The sequence below is a fragment of the Ursus maritimus genome, unplaced genomic scaffold (genome assembly GCF_017311325.1).
Source record: "Ursus maritimus isolate PB19 unplaced genomic scaffold, ASM1731132v1 scaffold_7, whole genome shotgun sequence".
NCBI lineage: Eukaryota > Metazoa > Chordata > Mammalia > Carnivora > Ursidae > Ursus > Ursus maritimus.
The window spans coordinates 26,873,874-26,886,273 of NW_024426885.1; the positions used below are offsets into that span (position 1 = coordinate 26,873,874).

Sequence of the window (12,400 nt, forward strand, 5' to 3'; positions counted from 1 at the left end):
CATTATCATTAAGAGTGGGTGGACTGAGCTCACATGAATGGCTGATTTTATTCGCTGGTGTCTGCTGCTCAACAGCTGAGCATCTCCTCCTCACAAAGCCCCTGAGCGTCAGGCTCTTCCCATCTTCCCATCCATTCATCATCTCGATGTTAATTGGCCCAGGCTTTAAGCAAATTTTCAACACGATTTAAAGGCACGATGACACTGATTACTGACCCTCTGCCATACGGTGCCTATTGATTAACCTGACAGAGATGATGAGCTTGAGGGAAACTAGGTGTGTGGGGACCTCAGGGGGAAAAATATATTGTCTATGCAGTCAAACACTTGTCATTACCTCACAAGCCAGAATTTGCACTGCACACATTCTTAAAACACACTACTGCTTTAACACCTACAGAAAGTGCTTTCTGTATTCAGAGATATTACAAATATGTCATGTCAAAGCACATGACACATTCGGTATTTAGAAGAACTCCCCAGATAGATGGCTGCCTTTCAACCAATTATACTTGTGCTGGCTGATGTATATATTTTAGGTTAAATTCAAAGAAAGTGCTGGGTGGCTTGGTAGTATTATATCGTATCAGAAAACAATTAGAATAGGAAAACAAACTAGGTTCTTAAAAATAAATAGAGAAAGGAAGAAAGGAGTAAAACTGCTGTCATTCCACCACTACTATAATAAGCTGCCATTCTATCACTATTAAAATAAGAGATACTCTAAAAAAGGAAGGAAACAGCAACCCGCTTTTACAAATTTTCTTTTCTGTTCTTCAAATACTGCTACTTTGATTCCAACTGTCAAAGTATTCCTGGCACAGAAACTACCAATAACTGAATATTTTAAAATAAAGCTAAGTAATATTTAAGTCTAACAAACATATCCTTTAAATTCTTGCTTGCCCATTTTCAACAGCTGCTATACAAACTGCTCTACTTCGGGAAACTGTTCAGGATATCTGAAGTTAAGCTTCGTGAGAAAACTAAGTACTTCGTTATTTGAGGGGAAAAAAAAGAAAGTCCATAATTAATAGTTATTGAGCTTACACATTAGTAATAAAAATCTGCTTCGAAATATTACTACATCTACAAATTTACACAAACAAAGTCATGCAGCACACCATCAGGGATCAGACAAAAACCACCTTTAGATAGGGAAGGTTCTTATTTAAAACAAAGCTAACAAAATATGCTCCCTCTGGCCACACATATCACCTTGTTTACTTACGAGTCCTGGGGGGACAGCCAATATACAATTTTAAACACGGAGATTTTGGAGCAGCACTAACAGTTATTTCAAAGCTAAAACAACAGAAAACTGAACAACAGCCCAGCTGTAGCCTCTATTACAGCGACACGGGCTGTTAATGTAAGAGATCAAATGTTTTTCAAGTCAAACAGCATTGGTGCCTGTTACACTGGAACATGTAGCTTACTTCCTAAAAGCCTGCCTCCTGCTCTTTTAAGATAAACAAGCTCAACTAACCACTGAGATACTCTGATAAGAAGGATGGAGGAGACGGAGCTGCACCAGGGAGTGACAAGGCAAGGGCATGAAGGAGCAGCAAACATGCCTTTGTTAACTTTCAAGTTATAGAATACAGCGTAATACAGCAGTTTAATACTTCACCATTACAAGTATAGCTATAGGAGAAGGACAAATTTCTGTCAATACGTATGGGGATAAAAAAAAAAAAGAAAAGCTAAAAAAGTTTCCTGTTTTATGAATAGGAGAGATATCACACAGTGTTTGAACACATTCAGCTTTGTGACTTAAATCAAAGGTTTGAACATCAACTTAGGAATGACTGTGAGTATATGAAAGAGTTTGTAATCACGTTAATATGCTCCACATCAGAAGTCTATTTAAACTCTAAAGATTTTTTATTTGAAAGGCTTGATTTAAAAACAAAAAACTTCATACCTTGTCCTTTCAAGTAGATTTTTTTTTACATTTTATTCCAGTGAATTAAAAAATTAAAATTAATTAATTTAATTTAATTAATTAAAATTTAAAAAATTACCTCCAGTGAGGTCACCAAACCACATCTATTTGTAACAATGCGGCTTAGTATTTTAAAAATCCCAAGAGGCTTGCTAGTGGGCATTTATATACTACTGTAGATTGCTTTTCTTGAGAGAACTAAGGGACTACCACTCATTCTGGATAAAAAAGGAGTTTCATGCATATGCTTTCACTGTTGAAAATACAACTGACAATGCACAAAGTAGCTAAACAAGCATGCTAAAATAAACAAAAATTCACCAGGGAGATTTGGGATTTAAAGACACAAGTTAATAAAAAACCAAACTCACCTAGTAAGCGAACAAGAGTGTAACTAGCTTAATTTGCCTCTCTTCCCTTTAAATCTAATGAATCTTAAAGAATGTTTTTTGTTTTCCTTTTCAAGATATTGCTTTTATGATTAGGTGTTTAGGACAGAGCCTGTCATGCCACAGTTTTCTTTCCTGCCCTATTTAGACAATATTTCATCCAGAGATCCTCTGCATATAGTTGTGTGAATTAAAAGGCAAACATTTGCTTCTACTAATAAGGACATCTGGTTATTTTTGTAACTCAAAGACATCTGCATTCTGTAGATCTTTTTGATTTCTCAAAATGGGGTTGAGAACTATAGAACCCCTTAGGATGTATGCCAAAATCCTTTCTCTCTGCAGATTAGTTATTTCTGTCATCGTTGTTCCTGATTTTTTTCTGCTAAATGACTTTCGTCACCTTGGATATCTTCCCTGTTTTGGTGTTCCCATTTTATTACAATTCAACAATGTCATGAAAAATATTAAAGGCTCCTTTAAAGTTGATAAACTATAATATCCCCAATATCCACCCATTGTGGAGTAAAAATGAAATCATGCTACATAAATAAGCAAATTTCTGAAAACCATATTGGACCAGGTTAAGATTTGTGTTTAGGTGTGTATTTCAATTGTGAACTGTACCTTGTCTAATCACTCTCCTTTTTTTCTTATTATTAAAAAAATTACTATTTTGTGGGCTTATTATCCTCTGGACTTTTCCACTAATTATACTAAGTCTTCATGAATTTTCAGGTCTTTAAAATTACAAATATCATCTCCTCTTGTATAGACTTTAATATAGACTTTTGGTTCCCAAGGGTAGAAAAACATGGTCCAACATAGGCCTTGAAGGATATGGCTGAAAGAACAGCAACGTATCAATAAGAATTCAAAAATCACACTTTGCTTTATATCCCTTGCTGTCTTCTTAAAATGTCAAAAAGACTAACTATACTCCTTATTCAGGATACTTTAGTTTAAGCTGTAACTTTTGCTTTTACTGTAAATTTGGCTTTCCCATTTTCTGCTCATCTCCATTACAGAAGCTTAAAAAACTACAATAACAGAAAATATGTTTTTCAACAGAAAACAGCTAATATAATTTACACTGAATGCATTCTCATAGCCTCTATGTAGCCAGATACCAAGGTAGTACTGGACTGAAGGATTTAAAGTTTAAGTGAGGGGGCTTCTATTTCTGGAGGGTCAAAGGTCATAAACACCAATTCACATCTTCAATTTTTCATTTGTTAACATTACCAAACAACAAAATGAAAATAAAACCAAAACAGATTAACTTGGGAGTTCTACCAGGAGTAGTTTAACAAATTCACTTGGAAAGATGGCTAATTTTACTGCCCCAGGAATAAACAACCTTGTAGGTTTTTGTAGTTGCTTTAACAATGCTCTTTGATGTATAACAAATTTAAAAATAGTTTTCTTTTTCTCCAGTAGAAGATTTGTTTTCTATAACAACACAAATGGTTTCTACTTAAAGGATATGTTTGTATGTTATTCTAACAAAATTATTTCTCTTAAGCCTACGGTCTTAAATTATTGGAATGCTAGAGAATGGTTATATATGTTAAATCTTCCATTTTGCTAAGTATACAGAATTTTGTTTATGCATGCCTGACAAATCCTACAAATAATTTGTCATTCCTTTCCACACTATAACTGTTCTTAATCTAAAGAATCACAAGAAATCTATATTTCCTTTTCTCAGAATTACTTGAAAAGTCACTATAAGTGACTGTAAGTCACTATAAACTTAAAAAATAAGTTTCAGGGGCGCCTGGGTGGCACAGTTGTTAAGTGTCTGCCTTCGGCTCAGGGGTGATCCCGGCATTATGGGATCGAGCCCCACATCAGGCTCCTCTGCTATGAGCCTGCTTCTTCCTCTCCCACTTCCCCTGCTTGTGTTCCCTCTCTCGCTGGCTGTCTCTCTCTGTCAAATAAATAAATAAAATCTTCAAAAAAAAAAGTAAGTTTCACTATCATTTAGCAGAAGTAAAGTTTTCTTTGGAAATATGCTTTGTTGACTAAAGAAAAAACAAATGAGAAACATTAATCCAAATGTGTTCCAGAATTATTCAATCTTGGATCAGCATCTCAATTTTAAAGTGACCTTTTTATTTAAATAATCATGCTAAAATCATAAAAATTATTATAATGATTAGCAAATTTAAATTGGCTAATTTAATTAATTAAAATTAATTACAATCAATGATTTTTAAAAATCTGTTATTAGTACCATCAATAGCATGTTGTTGCATTATCAATGAAAAAACTGCTTTACTAACTTCAGAGTTTTGTAATGGATGACTGGTTTGACAGAGATCAAACATTAGTTTTAATACCATAGTACTTGCTCTTGCAGCACAGAACCTGTGAATACCGTAATAGCCAACTTTGGTATTAAAGTTTGTTTTGCCACAATTCCTTCATATGGAAACCAATGTACCTCTTGCTCTTGCAATGAAGACAATGAAGGAATAGTTGACTTCAAAACCAGTTGCCTATCACTGACTGCTGTACAAAAGATATTCTGGGTAGTGGTCGGTAAAGATTAAGCATAGCCATTTCTAAATGCCAGTAGTTCCCAGCATCTTTTCCTTCTGAGTGGAATGAAGTCTGCAAGCACTGACTGGTGGGTCATTCGACCCACGAGGGCCTGGAAAGGTTTCAAGAATAACAGAGGTCATGTAATTGCCAAAAGAGCATTAGCCACTCAATCATAATGGATAATTAAATGACCTACATGATTCCTGAAATAGCTGCTCTATATTTGGTCTATTACTTGCGTCCCTCAAGATAAGCTACTCATCTGGTCTGCCCTGACCTGCAGAAGTCCAACCTGCGCCTGAAAACTAGCTGCATGCTTCTATTGCTTTGTAAATCCGCCCCCCCCCAACCTCCAAGTAGTCATGCCCCACACTATGCTTTCAAGAGGACACACATAAAAAAAAAATCAATCTTGTATCCTTCTCCCTATTGTGCTCTCTGGAATACAAATGACTAAAGCAAAGAAAAAAAATTAGTAAATTCCTGGTTTAGATCTTTAGGGGATAGAAGGAAGAAACGTAAGAACCACACAAAAGGAAAGTCATGATAAAATTTTTTTAAAGTTTTGCTCAATAGGCCTCCAAAGAATTTTACATTTGATTATAAGGCTAGTCAGGGCAGCAAGTCATTAAAACTCCAATTGCCTGGACTGCATTTTTTATGGTGTGGGCTATTAGAATCTTTCCTGGCCTAGTTTTTTAGTCCATACAGAAAGCAAACTGCCTCTCTACAAAATGAAATATACCAGGAACCGACTGTTTCTATAATAGAAGGAGCAAAAGAACAAGAATCTCTATGCTTCACATTTTCATCTTTCTAAATAGTTCAACAATCTCACTATAATATTTGATCAGAAATACAACCAAATAGAAGCCAACAGCATGAAACGGTAAAAATGAACAACAGTATATGCTTCTGTAGGGGAAAAGGTCTGCCTGTGGACTTAGAGTAGCTGCATATCAAGCAAACGCAACAGAAAGAGGCAAGAGACAAGTAACCAAAGACAACTACACAATAATGGCAAGGAACAAGGCATGTGAGGGACAAAAGAGCTCACATTTAGAATACCTTGGAGGCTAGTAGGATTTTTCCGTTTCCACGGGAAATTATGTAGCTTCAGGCTACTGACTACCCTGATCTCTTACTAGTACATGAATGGCTTATTAAACCTAGAACATATCTGTTTTAGTTAACTTCTGGGCAGGGAGGGGGCTGGAGGGGGAGAAGAGAACAAAATGTACTTAAATGCTGAATTTTTTCTCCAGGCTGAATGCCTTTCATCCAATAAGACATTCAAAGCAGTGACCCAGCAAATGGATTGAAAAAGCAATCTTCCGTCCCAGTGCCACATTATCATTCCTATTCAGTATTCTCCATGAGATATCTCAATCAGCTGTGTGTAAGTGACAACGCAGCCCATTGCTGGGTTAATTAAACATTTGACTTTAACACCCTCCCCGTCATTAAGCAAATAAAAACAGATAATTCAAACTGCACTTCATCCTCAGGGTACACAACACACATGTCAAAATTAAGAGAGTCCAAGGCCTCTGGAGAATTCTGTTGGGGCTATAATCAGTTTAAATCTTATCTGGTTTATCAATTATTCTATTGATTAAACCAAACTGGTTATATACAACTCCTCTGCCACATGGGATTGATGTCAGCAGAGCAAGAAAATAACTCCAGGAGGTTCCAAACTGATTTAAAAAGAGACCAACAGACAGACCAATAATAGTCGATTATTACATACCAGTGATCCATACACTGAAAAGTTGATTCTTAGTTTCAGGCGGGTGAAGTGAACTGTTTCCAATCACTAAGTCCCCCTTGCTATACCTCAGAGTTGGCTTGAGTAAATTTATGTCTTGGAAGATCAACATATTTTCTACTGATTTAAACAGAAGCTACCATGCTCAGCAGCTGAAATATTTGATAAATACTAACCCTAAACTGTAACACAATCTCAAACAAGGATAATTAACATTTTTTCTTATCTTCTTACCTGTCTGCATGTGACCAGGAACACGCAAAAGGGGATGAAAGGGGACATACCTTAAAGTTGATTCTCCTAAAAATATGCAATCACCCAACCATTCCAGTGTCCCCAAACACCGCATTCAAAAAAAAAAAAAATCTAAGAAATCAGAAAGACCTTACCATAGATACAAAGACATGACTCCTTTTATTAATTCCAAAGGTAAACATCTTCAAAGCTACTAATAACAATGAAAAGACAGAGCTGTATCTTCAAACAAAATGTTGATAACTAAACCCCAGCATACCAAGTTTCTACTGGATTTTTAAAAACACAATTTAGATACTCCCCTGCCCAACTCATTGTGTATGTAATATCCTTCAAATGTCCAGAATCCTTATCACAAGGCCATGCCCTACTGCATATGAGAAAAGCAGTAATAAAACCTACTAGCAAAAAGGAGGGGTGGGGGAAGAGACTACTATGCACCTGCCATTTGTACTCTTGTACCTATGCTCTTCAGAAACAAAATTTGTTTACTGCTATGTCGACACCACATGTACAATCAACCATAATTTAACTTATCTCCTTCGGATTTTTTGTTTTCAGGCAGACTAAGTAAGAAACCTGCATTAGCATGCTGTATTCTACAGTCACCACTAGAAATACTGAGGGTGCTATTTGTAATTGTATTCTTTTTAAGAGGTTTGTTCTCTGCAGCTGTTTTCTGCTTGCAGTGTATTTTGTGTAATCAGCACATCATCATAAATACATTGGCTGTTCCCCTGAGGGTAGCTGTCAGTGTTTAATTTACAGAACAACCTGGCCAATGTGAATTTTAACACTACAGCACTATGGCAAGGAGTTACCACACTCTGTGAAAAACGGGTTTCTATGAATTTTTATATCAAGGGCTGGTCCCAGGACAATTTAGGTGCTAGAAATAGACTGTTTAAAGAAGCATTTTATACCTTGTATGCAATGGACTCTTTCCCATTTACAGCCTTAGAAGAAGCCCTGACCTAACTACCAAACCACAAGTGGGCACTACCAATTCTGGAGACAAGGATTGAAAATCTATTATCTACCAGCAGGAGGCACTGTAACAAACGTTACCCATTCCTTTTTAAGCTACACCTAAAACTACCAAAAACAATACTGCCCCCTTAGAAGGTGTCTAAAGGAAAGGGAAAGCCATTTAAGAGGCAGACTAGTCTGAAATATACACATCAATCTTTTTGCTGAGATGAGTTATGAACATCAGTATACTGCTTCCTTAAGACTGCTAGTAAGCCAGACCTCTAGCTCAACGAATGGGAAAAATACATTAAACAAATGGTGATTCACACTAGTCTCCCCAAATTATACGCACAGTGCCTAGTACATAGGTTCTCAATAAATGTCTAATAAATAACTATAAGCTCCTTGAGGACAGGGTCTGACTCTTAATTTATGCCCAATACTTTGTAAAGTCCCTGGCACACAGAAGGTACTCTACCTATGAATTAAATGGAATTGTGGTTAGTTGTGAATGGCAATGTTGTTTATAAAGCTTTAGATCTATATGATGTAAAAATGCATTTTCTAAAACAGTAAAAATGCCCTTAAAGCCGATATAAAGTGCATATTGGGTATTTCAGTCATTTTCATCAGAGCCATTTATTTAAACAAAACCTAAGTAGTTCAATCTTACAATAAAAAACAAACTTGCCTACAAAATACTAGATTATTTCAAACTTACACTTTATTTTAATAATAAAGATTATACAGAAGAGATTAAAACTTTTGTAATACCTTATGTTTCTTTCATACAACAAAGTTAAAAGATCATTTTAAATGCTCAGAAAGGTGACTGACAGCACTTCTCTGTTCATGAAGTGGTATCACATGCACGCATACACACTCTATAAATCAAGTGATTACACATACGGATTTTTCTGTGAAGGGCTATTTTACAAGTTAGAATGCTCAAACTGAATCAAAACAGCAATTCATGCTGAGTTCTCCTCAGTGTGTTTGCTATTAACGTTGTACAAAATTGTACTTTCACGATGTTTTACCAAAAGCATTAAATTGTAACTAACAGATTCTTTTTTTAGAAAAGGAAGAGAATTACCTACTTCACTTCTGAGAATTTCACACTTGCCCAAATTTGCGGTAAACTTAAATTTTAAATGACTAACTAGAGCAACAGAGATTTGTAGAACTTGGCGCTGATGCTGCTATAATTAAAATGTTTTTCCTGTAACAATTTTAAAAACTTTACAAAGCATACTCATGTACGGCAAAATTTGTTAATACTCTTCAGCTGCCTGATCTCAGTATTTTAACAACCACAAAGAAATTTCATTTAAGAACCCAAACACTATAACATTCTTCCTTTCTGTGATGCTAAGACATTACGAAAAAGTAATTCTTTTTTACATTTGTGTCATATGAAAGGCAAAATAAGAAAGAACACGATCCATTAACTCAGTACATTTGGATTTGTTTTCACCCATTATATTAGGGGTTAGAAATTTTAAAATTCAGTTGAATATTTACAACTTAATACTTCTTTAAAAATTTTGTGTCTAATAAAACCTATCTTAATTTTTAATGGAGAAATTAATCACCTTTCTTCTTAGATTTAGAATTACAAAAATACACCCTGAGACCTTTTGAACTAAACTGCACGGGTTAGACTGAGGTCACAGCGGATCAGAACACTGCATTCTCTCTTCCCTGGAGACCACGCAGTAGTTCCATAGGCTGCCATTAGATAGCAGCACAGTACACGCCATCAGTCATATCTCCCACGGTCTCTCCCGGTAAGGCTGGAATTATTTCAGTTATACACACATACACACACACACACACACACACACACACACACACACACGCAGATTCTAATTCAATTAGTGCAGTCGGCAACTCCAGAAAAGAGTAATTCAATTAGTGCATTGTGGAGCTCTACAATACCTCTAAGCAGATGTTCGCCATCTTCAGGAACTGGAGCTACGTTTAAAATACCTGTACCAGATATGCCACCACATTATGTCATTTTTCAAAGTGCTTACATATGCTTTTCTGGCTTCAAAGAAAAGGTGAGGAAACAAACCCAAGCTAAGTTCCTAGAGAGTTTTCTATCCCCTACACCTAGAAGGATTTCAGTTTTAGGCTGCAGTAATTAAATTACATAATCCAAATTATGCTCAAAACAAGATGTTTCCCTGTACACTACGCTACTACACACTTTTGCAGACTGCCTCTAGTTATGCATGCCACATTGTAATGAGGACACTGTCAAGGTGGAATGCACTCACAAGGAAGGACAACCAGAATGATAACGCCCTCCACCAAAATAAGAGGTTATAAAAATGGCAAGAATGAATACTGGTATTTTCCAAAGAAATACTCTTTGAAGAACCAGGAATATTCACCCTGAGAACAGAAAACAAAGCAACATGATAGCTATCCTCAAACATATAAATATATAAACATGAGAACAATTACTCTATTATTACTCGGAAAGGCAGAATTCTAATCACTAAATGAACAAAAAGTTTGACTCTTTCTTGAGAGAACACTTTCTTACAGAATCAACAGTGAAAAAGAAAACAAGATGCCTCAACAAGTGAGGCTGGGCAGAGATCAAGCAGAGATTATATGACCCCCTGCCAAACATTTCATAAAGGATTCCTATCTGCAACCAAATGGATTTCTATATCCCTCCCAATGCTGAAATTCTAAGGTTCTATGAATACACTGATTTTTGCTCTTAAGGCAAGCCTGGACTTTAGGTAATAAAGCTAATCATTATTATGGAGGTGTGGCTGTATAAAAGCCCGTGGGCTCAGGCATTTTCACAGTAACTGATGCATTAATAATATACCAAGAGAAGAAGAAATTTTGTACAGTTTCTCTATGTTAAGATTTAGTTGATTTCATAAATGTACATATTTATAACCTTATTTCTTTGATAAGCACTTACACACCTCTTATTCTTCCAAGATTGAAAAGAATGGTTTGTTTTTATTCATCCTCAAGAAATCAGACAATGATTTTTGAACTCCCCCGCCCCAACTGAGTCAAGACAATGGGTTCTCGGGGTTCTTGTCCCTTAATGCAAATCTACATCAATATTTATGCTTTAAAAATAGAGAGCAATAGTTAAAACAACAGTAACTAATTCTCAATATTCCTCCCTTTGGTCTTGTACTGTGTTTTGTTAAGTGAGGACATAATTCTGGGTACAAGGGAGCAGGGCATTATTTTAAAAAAATTATCTCTTCTCTTTCCGGCATGACCTCAAAGGAGGGAATTTTAAAAATGTCAAAAATGATTACCACCATTTTTTCAGTGCATTTCACTTTGTATTTGTGATAGAGAATAGCTTTCCTGCCTCTCACATTTGCAAAGAGAGAGAGCTAAACTAAACAGCTGTCCTTTAAAAACATCAATAGTGTTAAAACAGCAACAACCATCAATAGTATTAATTCAAGTACTTTCAACACAAACTTCTACTTTTTCATTCTCCAGAAGAATTACAAAAGGTCATTCTCACTTAAAACTTTACTGGTAAGGCCTATGCCCCCAAAAGGAATTAAGATAATAGCACACATCTATCGATAGTGGCGTTTTCTTAGGAAGGAAAATCTTAAAAATATAAAATATTTGTTGTTTTAACATATATTGCAACTGAAAACAAAGAGCAACAGAAAACACATTCTACTACTAGAAAATGTTTACCAAGAATCTACGGTTTGGCTTTTTCAACAAAGATTTTCTATTCATATGCCACTAAGTTGTACTAATACAAACAAATTGGTCCCTTCATATGACCTATTCATCAACCTTACTATAAATATGAATTTTGCACATTAAAAAAAGTTCTTTTTCTTGCTAAAATTTTAAGTCTTTCATAATGAGCCACTTCCCAAAGACACTGGATAATTAGAGCAATAAATAACATAGCTAGGTTAATTTTGATGTGACTGACAATACTGTTATATAGGAGGCTATCTATATAGTAGGCTATCAGTTTAACGCAGTGTTAGTCCATCTCTTCTCTCTACCCACCACTGCTTTCCCAACCGCCACCCTCCACAGAAGCAGAGCAGAGACCTAAACTGATTCTTCCTTACGATAGAGTGTTCCTATAAACCCCCGATTAACGAACTAACCCAACTTCAGTCTCCTTTTGCCCATGCCTCACAGCCTGCACTTATGTTCCGGTGTTAAGTTTATTTGGCTCCATCAGCACCACTTCTCTTTAACATTGTCCCTTCTCATGCATTTAAGGCAACTACCTCCAACCCTATCAATGAGAGCAGACAAATGGGGAAGAAAGGAATGAACTGCAAACACCTCAAACAAGAAAGGTTGCTTAAAAAACTAAGTGTCACATTCTGACAGTTCAATATTTCATAGCCAATACAAGGAATGTGCAACGACACTGCAACTTTAAATCTTTTCCTCCTATGTCAGTCTCTCTTTCTCTCATTGTAATGCCAAAGGGAACAGCAATCAGAGTGGAGATGTTCAACGTGATAG

The 12,400-nt window shown here is 35.9% G+C and overlaps 1 protein-coding gene across 6 annotated transcripts in view; it reads right to left on the minus strand.

Annotated features, from left to right (window-relative positions):
* BTRC (beta-transducin repeat containing E3 ubiquitin protein ligase) overlaps positions 1-12,400 on the minus strand; it is a 168,815-nt gene that overhangs the window by 89,329 nt on the left and 67,086 nt on the right. Inside the window, exon 1 of one of the 6 annotated variants that reach the window (XM_008708499.2) lies at positions 1,232-1,453. The exons of 4 other annotated variants lie outside the window; for them this stretch is intronic. The gene's annotated coding sequence lies outside the window, so the exon portion shown is untranslated. Of the gene's footprint in view, positions 1-1,218; positions 1,454-12,400 lie in introns of those variants that run through there. One more of the 6 variants, XM_040624002.1, reaches the window with a different exon arrangement.